Raw genomic sequence first — 12,567 nt, 5'->3', positions numbered from 1 at the left:
GCACAGGCTTTCCTCATCCTTCCTCTAGGTTTGCATGTCATTTCCTCATCCTTTCATGGTTCCTTCCTAATTACTCAAACCTCAAGTCACGATTAGAACAACTCTGGTTCTAAGATTAGCTTGTTTTCCTTTATCCTCACACAGCAGAGAGAGAACCGAGAAATAAAAGAGAGCGCATGAACATTAAATTACCAGTGCTTTAATCCTGGTATTTCAGCATCCAAAATTGTGAGCATAAGTAGTTGCTGTTTAGACAGTCTGAGAATCTCATGGATAGCAGCCCAAGCAAAGCAAAACAGACACTTCCTTTAGCAGGATCTTTCTTTCTTTCTTTCCTTCTTTCCTTCTTTCCTTCTTTCTTTCTTTCTTTCTTTCTTTCTTTCTTTCTTTCTCTTTCTTTCCTTCCTTCTTTCTTTCTTTTCTTTTCTTTTTCTTCCCTTTCTTTCTTTCTTTTGTTCTTTTTTCGTTCTTCTTTCTCTCTCTCTCTCTCTCTCTCTCTCTCTCTCTCTCTCTCTCTCTCTCTCTCTCCCTCCCTCCCTTCCTCCCTCCCTCCCTCTTTCTCTCCCTCCCGTCCTTCCTCTCTTTCATTCACTCCTTCTTTTTTTGGATAATCAGCTCCCAAATAATGACATGGAGACATTATTAATTATGAAATCTTGATCTTAACTGAGGCTTGTTCCCAATTAGCATTAATTACTTAAATTACCCTCTTCATATTAATCTACCCTATGCCACTTGACTTGCTACCTCTCCTCAGTACCATGCATCCCACTTCATCTGTGTCTGGCTGGCGAATTCCACTGCCTTTCTTTCTCCCAGAGTCCCTGTCTCTTCAGAATTCCCACCTATCATTTCCTGCCTAGCTATTGACTGTTTAGCTCTTTATTAAACTGATCAGAAGTTTCCTTGGTGGAGACACTTCTTCACATTGAAAAAAAAAAAGATTAACCCACAATTTCCCCTTATATCCCATTATTTGCTACCTTCCTGCTTTGTTTATTTTCTTAAGAGTATTAAAACCCTTAGTACCTTACTAACTGACATAGTAGTAGTTATTAGTTTTCTCTCTATCAGTTCCATGCATGCATACTATTGACTTCAATGACAAGATTATACCAGGCATTTCTCTTATTTCACGGTCCATATAAGATATCCATCAAATATTTGTCGGAAAGAAAGGAATGGATATTCAATACTTCACTGTAAAGTTTTGTTCACATTGTTTTCATTTGGAATAATCTTTTTATCACTCAATAACAAAAATAAAGAAATATCAAGATACTGTATTTACTACAATTTTTGGGTTTATTATTATTATTAATTTTATGACCATATTAAGATTTAAGATTCATAGTTAATTTATAGCTATTTCAGAGGTCATACAATATTGTAAAAATTACAGGACTAATTATGTCCAGTTCACCAATTTTCTATGAACTTCTTGGAAACACAAATGACAATGGTAAACTTAGGAATTAAATAAAAGATTTAATCTTGTTAAATAAAACTTTTAATTTATTTATTTGAGACAGGATTTCACTGTGTAGTCCTAGCCAGCATGGAACTCCCTGTCGAAATAAGGCAGACCAAGAACTCACAGACACCCGTCTGCTTTTGCCTCCTAGAGTGCTAAGATTAAAGAAATCACCTTTCCTGCTCAAAATAATAAATTTTCAAAAGATAACTTTTTCACAGTTTTGAAGAAGCAATTTTAGAAATCAGGAAGAAATACATAAGTATAAAATTATTTATACATCTCATAGTTATTAGAAAACTTCAATGTTGATATAAGTATTGCAGGCTATGACTCAATTACATATATTTAGACTGACTAAACTGAAGTCTGCTTTAGTACTATCAAGTTAGAGGATTGAAGTAGTTTATCAAAAATATGAATTTAATAATTTTCTATAAAATTTATCCCAAGGCTAATTGCTTATGATTTCAATATATGCCAAATAAATGAATTGGTAATTGAAGTATATGCATTCTTTTGTGATCTTTATAAATATGATCTTCGCCCTTAGGTAGGACAATGCTTAGCAACAGGGACTTTAGAACAGGCCTACTAGCTTTGTCACTTACAGAACCACTTAGACATCTTTTTCTGTTATCCAGAAGATAATACTTATCTCACTGGGAGTTCCTGAGACTCGTTGCCTGTGGAATGGTTTACATCTCATAAGTATCCAGCCAGCTATTACTGAACCTCATTGTAAGATAGATCAATAGACAATATGATAATTGACTATCCCTTCTTCCTCCTTTATCACGTAAGTTCCAACATCTTTTGAAAGGCCTTACCTGGACAGTGTTCTCATGAAGCTATGGCACATATGCAAGATGTAAATGTGTTCAGTATTAGCTAATAACCCAAAGAATTTGCTTATGTATTCTTCAGAGTACAGAGTCTTTATTAGTAATTAGAAAATATTTACAGCAAATTGTAGAGGAGCTCTTGATGAATACTAAAGCCTTTATATGCTCTATCCACACAGTAACAGACAATAGCACCTTTTGTCTTATTACAGAGCACTTCTTTCCCTAAATTTACCTGCAGGGGTCACTGGTGTCACAGGACGATCTCTTTCCCTTTTGATGGGCAATTACATGTTGGCAGGTAATGTATTATAGGAATAAGGTAATATATTCGTTCAATTTACTATTCAGTAAGAATTCATTAACATAAAGATTATGACCCAGAATATACCCTTGGGAAACTTTCATGTTGATATGCTTTTATTTGGAAGGTGAGTCACTGTGTTTGCTACAGGAAAACAGTTGACAGAGATTTCATTTTAAACTTTTTCTTGGATTAACTGTGGGGTTGAATCAAATGACACTGAAACAAAGGAAGGTGAGTAAGTTTTAAAAAAAATTAAGGCATACATTCTTGAATGCCATGGAGCTGCTCTGGTTGTCAGAAGAAAAGTGCATTATGTAAACTTGGTTAATAAAATATGTATATTTTAGGTTTCTAATAAATTTTAAATAGTAGCCTTCATTCCATTGTGATTATTTTTTATATTAGAGGAGTAAAAAGACTGTTACTGTGAGATACTGAAATAAAAATGTGACAATTAAATTTGATTTAGTTTATTATATTTAGTTCAATATTTATGTCCAATTAAATTATATACATATACTCTTTGCTCAAGTATCAAACATTGATTTTAAAATAAATTTTTTTATGGAAATGATGCAATTGACTTTGGTTCTTCTCTTTGAACAATTAATTGCTCAGATATATTGGTGAGCAGTAAACTGAACTGAACACAAGCCAATACTTTTTCTTTTTCTTTTTTTTAAATTTATTTTTTTATTTCTTTATTAAAGATTTCTGCTTCCTCCCCGCCATCACCTCCCATTTCCCTCCCCCTCCACCAATCAAGTCCCCCTCCCTTGTCAGCCCTAAGAGCAATCAGGGTTCCCTGCCCTGTGGGAAGTCCAAGGACCACCCACCTCCATCCAGGTCTAGTAAGGTGAGCATCCAAACTAACACACACACACACACACACACTGGTAGTGGGGAAGAAGACACTTTACCCTTTAAAAGCATCCATGCAACTATCGTCTCAGGAGAATATGCCCTTCATAGGCAGATATATATATATATATATATATATATATATATATATATGCCAGGCAGTAGAATAGGAAATTCATTATTGTTATGTTTGTTGTATATAGAAAAAGAAAAATGAAAAAAGGCCCAAAGAAGAAATAGCATTGAATAATTTCACACTAAATGACAATACAACCAACTGACAGAATTTATTCTTAAGATCTATCTCTTCTTTCATAATAGCCTGAATTGTTGATGAGGTTATTCCATACCTATAAGAATATTCTGTAACATTACAGTGTTTTAAGACTGAATTAATCAAGTTTTTGAAAAATTAAAGGGAATTTTTAGAGTTAAATTTTAATTCCTTTGAAGGTTCTATATTACTTTTTTGTATTTCCCCTATGAAAGGCAAACACTATTTTGAAGTTTAAATGAAAGTGGGTTAATTCTGAAAAAAAAATGTATATTTGAACTAGAACTGTAAATGTTTGACAGACATTGGAAAGTGGCTCTTAACGGAACTCTCAGAAGGAGAACCATAATTATTTCTAAGATTCACATCTAGTTACTTCTCAGACCAACATGACGTTGTTTGTCACGGTATCTGAAAGTTTCAACAATACATTCAGCTTTCAAAGGTCAAGGGGCATGTTTGCCATGACCAAAGAGCATACTGAAATATGAATCAGCTTTCACAATCAAAGGTCTCATACAAAGGCTATTTCACTGAAAACCAAAATTTTTTATGTGAAAAATATATTGAGACTTTTAATAGTCTGAAAAAACTATGTGTGCATCTGTCTCCTACACTAACAATTAGAATATTTCTTTTGAGTAAAATATAAAATACATTTTACTCTGTCAGAGGTAAGTGTTCTAATTTTCAAGAAATGGGAAAAACTTACACACACACACACAAAAAAAAACTAATTAGGTTTTTAGCTTACTGAAGTGGAAACAAAAGAAGTCAGAATTTTACTTTTCCATGTCAGATTTGTTCCAAAACCTAGGTCTGAATAAGCTGTGCTTCTCTGGAAAATGGCTATTATCACTGCACAGAACCTCAATCTATTCTTAATGAATTAAATATCTAAGTATTATTGAAACCTATATATTCTTATTTTTCCTAGTGATAAATACATCATAACATCTTTCTTTTAATTAACTTATAGCTTGTTTTAAAATAATACAAATAAGAAAAGAAATGAATTGTTCTTGATATAGTACACTGTGCCATTTGAATTAGGTTGATTAGGGAATAAATAAAAGTCAGAATTTATTGCAAGATGCCCATAAGCCATGATGTTCAACAAAAATTACTTGTAAAATATTAAGTACAAAGTAACACATGAATGATTTGTGACTTCCTTAAACTGATGACTATGTATTTATCAGTTTGTCTTCCTTATTTTGAGATGAAGCAACAGAGGATTAAAAATAATAGGAGATGATAAATTTAAACCAGGCATCCAGCATGCTGTCAGAATGTAAAGGGGGAAACAAAGTGGCAGCAGACCTTGTTCACTTCTCCCACCCTCCCTGCCTCCACTCCAAACTTTTTTACACATAAGGTGTTTGCAAATATGCTTTTGATCTGGGACTGGCTTACTTGAACACTTCTGAAAGCTACATAAGAGCTGAACTTAGGACTGCTTCCCTGACTCCCAGTATCTTCCATCACCCCCGTGTAAACAAGCCACGCTGTTCTCTAAAGATAAGCCGAACATTTCGAGGACCACTTGCCTTAATGTGTGCTATCTCTAGCTTCAGAATCTCCACATCCCACAAACTGAAAACTCATTCCCTCATTGTGCTCTCAAAACTTCTTGACCTCCCCATCTAGAATGAAATCTTTATTCTCAACCCATTATGTTTCTGGTCTGGTTTGTGTATCTACTTATTCCAGGATGCTGAATGGTCATGGAAGAGAAAGATCTTCCATGCTGTATTCGTATTATTTTTAGTACTTTGGAGACTTTATACATAGCTACGGAGGAGTAGCTATAATACAGTAGTCTATTGCTGACAATTGCAATACAATTAAAATAATTGGACAGTTTCTCAGCACCAGACACTGATCTCTCAAGGTCCTTAGGTAGTGTTAGCATTTCAAAGGTAAAGGATTTACTCAACATGCCGGTGAAATCCTAATTTCACTTAGTAGTTCCTATACAGGAATTGCTTTGGTATGCGAGGAACCACACTCAGTATTCTAGGTTACATTAAAGATTTGTTAAAGAGGTACCTATAATGATTTGTTTTCCTATAATGAAAACTCAGTATGTTCCAGGAATTGCAGCCGAAGAAGATCAAAAAGATTTTATAACAGTTATCTGGACCTGGTAAGGCCAACTATATTCCACACTTTTGTTTGAGACAGAGACAAATGAAAGGGGAGAGGCAGCAAGGAGCTATATTGGCACTGATGTATATTTTGCTTGGTTCTTTGAAACCAAACGTAACATTAGCTTAAGTCAGTCATTAGCTACATGATTTCTAAGATGAAGATAGTTTTTTAACCCTTTTCTTTGGTGGATATAATCTATATACTATTAGATATTGTTTTATTCTTTAGAGGTTTCCCAATTTAGTGTGATAATAGCAAGCACTAATGGGTTTTAGCTTTGTCCCAAAATTTCGTAATATACTTTATTTTTAAGTGCCTAAAACCATCTCAGGCAATGGTAAATACTCTTAGTGGCAATGATTAGGAAGAAAAAAGAAAGTGGGATATAAAATGGATAAGTCAATGGCAGGAGGAGTGTTAAGAAGTTCAACCTTGAATCCTCTATCAAGCCTCCCCGTGGGATTACATGATTCTGTGCAGGCCTGTTCCTTCCTACTATGGGAGCTATGTGAAATAATAGTGTTGACTTCAAATACACAGATATGGAAAATTTAACAAACTTAGCCTGCTTTCACAAGTCTTACGAACATAGATGGCAAAGCTCTGTGAATCCTTGGTATTTAAAAAACAGGCTGCTACAACACATGGGCACAGGAGACCACTTCCTATGTATAACCCCAGCAGCACAGACATTAAGGGCCTCATTGAATAAATGGGACCTCCTGAGACTGAGAAGCTTCTGTAAAGCAAAGGACACTGTCACTAAGACAAAAAGGCAACACACTGAATGGTAGAAGATCTTCACCATCCCCGCAACTGACAAAGGTCTGATCTCCAAAATATATAAAGAACTCAAGAAACTAGACCGTAAAAGGCTAATCAACCCAATTATAAAATGGGGCACTGAACTAAACAGAAAATTCTCAACAGAAGAAGTTCAAATGGCCAAAAGACACTTAAGGTCATGCTCAACCTCCTTAGCGATCAGGGAAATGCAAATCAAGACAACTTTAAGATACCATCTTACACCTGTCAGAATGGCTAAAATCAAAAACACCAATGATAGCCTTTGCTGGAGAGGTTGTAGAGAAAGGGGTACACTCATCCATTGCTGGTGGGAATGCAAACCTGTGCAACGACTTTGGAAAGTAGTATGGCGGTTTCTCAGGAAATTCGGGATCAACCTACCCCTGGACCCAGCAATACCACTCTTGGGAATATACCCAAGAGATGCCCTATCATACAACAAAAGTGTATGCTCAACTATGTTCATAGCAGCATTGTTTGTAATAGCCAGAACCTGGAAACAACTTAGATGCCCTTCAATGGAAGAATGGATGAAGAAAGTATGGAATATATACATATTAGAGTACTACTCAGCAGTAAAAACCAATGACTTCCTGAATTTTGCATGCAAATGGATGGAAATAGAAAACACTATCCTGAGTGAGGTAAGCCAGACCCAAAAAGAGGAACATGGGATGTACTCACTCATATTTGGTTTCTAGCCATAAATAAAGGACATTGAGCCTATAATTCGTGATCCTAGAGAAACTAAATAAGAAGGTGAACCCAAAGAAAAACATATAAGCATCCTCCTGAATATTAATCTTCATCAGGTGATGAAAGGAGACAGAGGCAGAGACCCACATTGGAGCACTGGACAGAAATCTCAAGGTCCAAATCAGGAGCAGAAGGAGAGAGAGCACGAGCAAGGAACTCAGGACCGTGAGGGGTGCATGTACACACTGAGACAATAGGAATATTTTATTGGGAACTCACCAAGGCCAGCTGGCCTGGGTCTGAAAAAGCATGGGACAAAACCGGACTCACTGAACATAGCGGACAATGAGGACTACTGAGAACACAAGAACAATGGCACTGGGTTTTGATCCTACTGCACGTACTGGCTTGGTGGGAGCCTAGGCAGTTTGGATGCTCACCTTAATAGACCTGGATGGAGGTGGGGGGTCCTTGGACTTCCCACAGGGCAGGGAACCCTGATTGCTCTTCTGGCTAATGAGGGAGGGGGACTTGATTGGGGGAGGGGGAGGGAAATGGGAGGCGGTGGCGGGGAGGAGGCAGAAATCTTTAATATATAAAAAATTAATTAATTAATTAAAAAAATGAATAACAGGCTGTTGTATAGAATGGCTCAGAAATGTTCCTAATAAGTCATTTCCTTCTCATGTACACAGCAAATATTTTGGAAATTATACGATTTTATGTATTTTAAAAATCTCACAAAAAGATATAGTATAATGTAATAGTATATCAATCAAATACAGTTGGGAAATTTCTTCTCTACACTGCAAATTCTAATTAATTTTAAGATATGCAGCACAGTGTTCATCAAAAAGAACAAAATACAACCAATATCACTAGCTTTTGTTAAAACAGACTTGATTAATTAGTTATTTTAAATAGGCTTTTCCTTGGAATACACTGGCCAAGGATAATCTCAGATATATATGTTAAAGCAGAAGCATCTGGTATACCAAGTATCTCCCATTTCCCTTTTGTTTCAACTTTACCTATTATGGTGTGGCTTACTTTTTATTCCACCATTAGCCCCCACTCTGCCATATCCTAGAAATGATACAGAAAACAGGGAACAATTGAAAGGAACATATGGTAATGTGATTCAAAGCAAACGTGTATACAACCTGAGGACAAAGAAAAAAGCTATAGCTAAATTTTGGAACAAAAAATGATCAACCAGGCAGTGCATATACTTACTGAAAATTGCAAACTTACTTTACTTTTGATACTTCATGGCATTTTTATTACCCGTATAACTCACATGATCCGGACCTAGTTAATTTATCTAGTTCTACAGCAGAGTACTGAAAACGCTGGGCAAAGACAAACAAAACAACAGCAAAAACAAAACAAACCCAAACAAGCTATTGAAATAGTGAGAAAACAAAAGATAAAAACAAACAACCTCAGAGAAAGTTTTGATATAAAAGAGTTGATGAAGCCAAATGTCAAACAATTATATGAAACTAAGTTCAGAACTAGAAGAAAAAAAAAATGTTCTAAGTTAGATTATTTTCATGGGACATTCACATGAAGACTTTCAGTATCTGACCTAAGATTGATAAGGAGAGGAGAAACTTTTTACTTTGGAAGCAGTAATGAGGCATTTATTGTGCTAGTATTAATGTATTTTTTTCTGAGCTAGAAGTATACTGTGTATCCCAAGCTTGTCTTTGTTCTCTATCTCGCCTGTTAACCTCAAACTCATAACACTCCTAGATCCTGAGTTTGTTGGGTTGAGGACATAAAACAACAAAAAGCTTATTATAAAAAAAATTTTATTAAGCCATGAAAAAGTAAATTCGGTATTCTTAAATATCATATATAGTCATGAGATTTTGAAAGAAATATCTACTAGAAATAAAAAAGAGAAAAATAGTAAATTAGAAAGGCATTTTATGAAATTATTAAAAATATAACAGAAAATAAGAAAACAGAAAATATTAACGTAGAAGTATTGAGAAAATAGAAGTACCTCAAAGCAAACCCGAAAGGAATTCTAGATGGGAAAATGATAGAGAATTATTATTTTAGGGTTACAAGTAAGAATTATTGAAAATTTGGAGAAAATCACAAATTTTGAATTGAAACCCAGTCTGGCTCCCAAGAAGAAATGCTTACAGGTTTAAGGTTTTCTCTGGGAGCTTTTGTGGATAAGTTTCTCATTTCCAGAGTTCTGGAATTTTATGATGTTGTGCATTCGTCTGTATCAATGTATAATCCTGCTAGGATTGCCAATGAGGTTTTCAAATACAACCATCCGCATCCTTCAAACACGAGCGCGCCTCTCCTGACTAACGATCTCTGATCACTGCACTTTCAGTTGCTGTGTCTTGGTTGTATATTGGGCTTCTGAACTGATGCTCATCCTCTGATTTATTTTTCTATCCTTTTTCTTTCAGTCTCTTATCACTTCATCCTAACGTTGTGACATTTTTCCTTTTTTTCTCAACCATTAATTTTTTTCAAAGCTCATCATTATTTGTTTTCTATAACATCTCACCCTTCACAGGGAGGTTTCCTGTGTTTAGTGTTTATTGTCAGCTATTTGAGGGTACCAGTAACAATTGTTTGGGATTTATTTTCTGTTTCTGACTTGGTCTCTTTTAATCGTTCCATTTGCTTCAAATGGACCTTCAGGTTTCTGCCTTTATTTCAAAGAATTTCTTCAAATGCATATTGGCTTTCTACTAACATTTTAGAATATATAGCAAGGTACCAGAGAGCAAAATAGATGCTGGGTGTGCTAAGAGACATAGATGTTTATGCTGGTTCTTATTTCTCACAGTAGAGTGTTCTAAAAAAATATTGCAATGATGAGTCTCCAATGACTCTCCAAGTTTTATTATCCTCAAAAGCTTTTTTTTCCCTTTTCTCTCTTCATGGATTATCAGTTTACACAGAAAATAAAACTATAGTTCATCCAGGACTGAGGAACAGAGTTAAATGGCTGTGTCAGCGGCAATTCCAACTAGGAGTTTGAGTGTATCCTGCATTAAGATCTTGTACATGTTTCTTATTTCTCCAGCTGTAAATGTCTTAGCCTTTCAGAAAATGTTGGTGCCCTGATGCTACATTCCTAGTAGCAGGTGGTGCCAATGCATTGTTTCTGTGCCCTGCCATTGCCATTTTAACCCTACTGGGGCTTTGAAGTCAATTATGACTTAACATGTCTTAGAATTTAGGAAAGTTTTCTGAAAAGTCTTCGCAAGTATTTTTACCACTGTAGTTCTTCACATTATTTTATCCTTTCATTTCATTTTTTATGGAATGTTAAGAAGGAAAAAAATTAATAATCATTTTGGCTGTCATTCCCATTAAGGAGAAAAATGTTACAAGTTCATCCATGGGATAACACAGACTACCTGCTAAGAAGCCAGTAGATGAAGCAGTATCATCAAGTGCCACACTTAATATGAAGCAACACCAAAGAAAACATCTGTCAATTTCCAAAGGTTAAGAAATTTAGGTATACACAACATCCTCCCTAAAACAATGCTCACTGTATTTACATGGAATAAAGAGATAACTCAGCTTGATATTACAAGGTAACAAAATTAGAAGTGAGCATCAAATTGGATGAAATAGTCACAAATTCTTTATTATGCATATAAATAGAAAAGAGGAAGTTTTTACTCTTTCAAAATAGCAATAAAATCTTTAGCATGAGAATAAATATAGTAATAAATGTGCAGCATGTTCATAGACAGAAATAGCAAAGAAACAAAAATGATATACTAGGATTATTATCAGATTATCTTTGAGCCTAATAATAACAATAATAAAAGAGGTGGAGGGATAAATGCCTCAGTAGTTAAGAGCATTGACTGCTTTGCCAGAATACCCAGGTTCTATTCCCAGTACCCACATGACAGTTTATAACTGTATGTAACTACAGTACCAAAGACTCTGATGACCTTCTCTGTCCTCCATATACACCAGGCACCTGTTTGGTGCATAGACATACATGTAGGCAAAACACTCATAAATATAAAAGTAAATGAATTTTTAAAACAATTAAAAAAATTTATGGTGCCCAACTTTTCAATACCATAGTCATTGTATCTCCAAGAACAGATCATTTTTATAGTACCTGAGAGTGATTCTAATGCTACTTTTAAAATCAAAAAAGAGAAAACAGTTTTAGGAAACTGCTTCTCTATCTCTTGTACGGATAAATTGTTGAGGCAGTGGAGGCCTGCAAAGCTCTTAGATAGCTATGCTGGTTGTTGACTAACATATCAACATATTTTTTGGCCCTCGGTAACTATAATAGCTTTTGTATACGATTATCAAACAATCATCAAGCTTACTTGTAGGAAAAACAACCCGTTTTCAGTCTTTCTTTCAGTCTTACCCCGGTTACAGCTATAATCCTTCAAAGGCCAATATGACATGTCATGAAACTCCTTTGGCCCTCAAATATCTTTCTCTCTTCATACCATAGTAAGCATCTTATGTTGTTTATATTGCCATCTATTTTGTTACTTTGGTAGTATCTTTTAATTTTGATTGTTATGTCTTAGTGATATGATCTAGTTATATTGTCTCAATTTTTGTTCCTAGTTATGGTGATGGGAAGAATTACATTCATAACAAGGCTTCCAGCAACATATAACACTATAAGTTTGTTGGTTAGTATAGCAAGCACAATGATCTACATACACAATCTTCTCAAAAGTTTCTTCAATTTTATTCCACTTTGGGTGTCTTGGATCATAGAAAGATGATGGCTTATGACCTATAAATAGGATAGAATATGTTGCTTCAAGATGCAATCATTATTGTCTGTTATCACTTTACAAATGATATTGACATACTTGGAAGAGCAACTTCTTTTAAAAAACTGTGTTTCTCTTCCCTGGTCAATTGCCCTCTACCTAACTGAATCTACAAAAATATTGCTGTATTTTCCTGGCTGACCAGGGTCTGACGAGTGGTAATTATTGACCCTGAAGACAGGGATGTCAAGTTATAAATGTTTTTGTTAGAATCTTCTCTTCATGCTCATGGGACACTTTGTTAGTCACATCCACTCTCCAAGTTCATTTGTTTGAGTTTTGCACTTGAATTTAGTGTTCATTTGTTTTATTTTAGGTTCATTTTAAAA

The sequence above is a fragment of the Chionomys nivalis genome, chromosome 1, assembly GCF_950005125.1.
Source record: "Chionomys nivalis chromosome 1, mChiNiv1.1, whole genome shotgun sequence".
Taxonomy (NCBI): domain Eukaryota; kingdom Metazoa; phylum Chordata; class Mammalia; order Rodentia; family Cricetidae; genus Chionomys; species Chionomys nivalis.
This window is presented reverse-complemented; position numbering follows the sequence as displayed.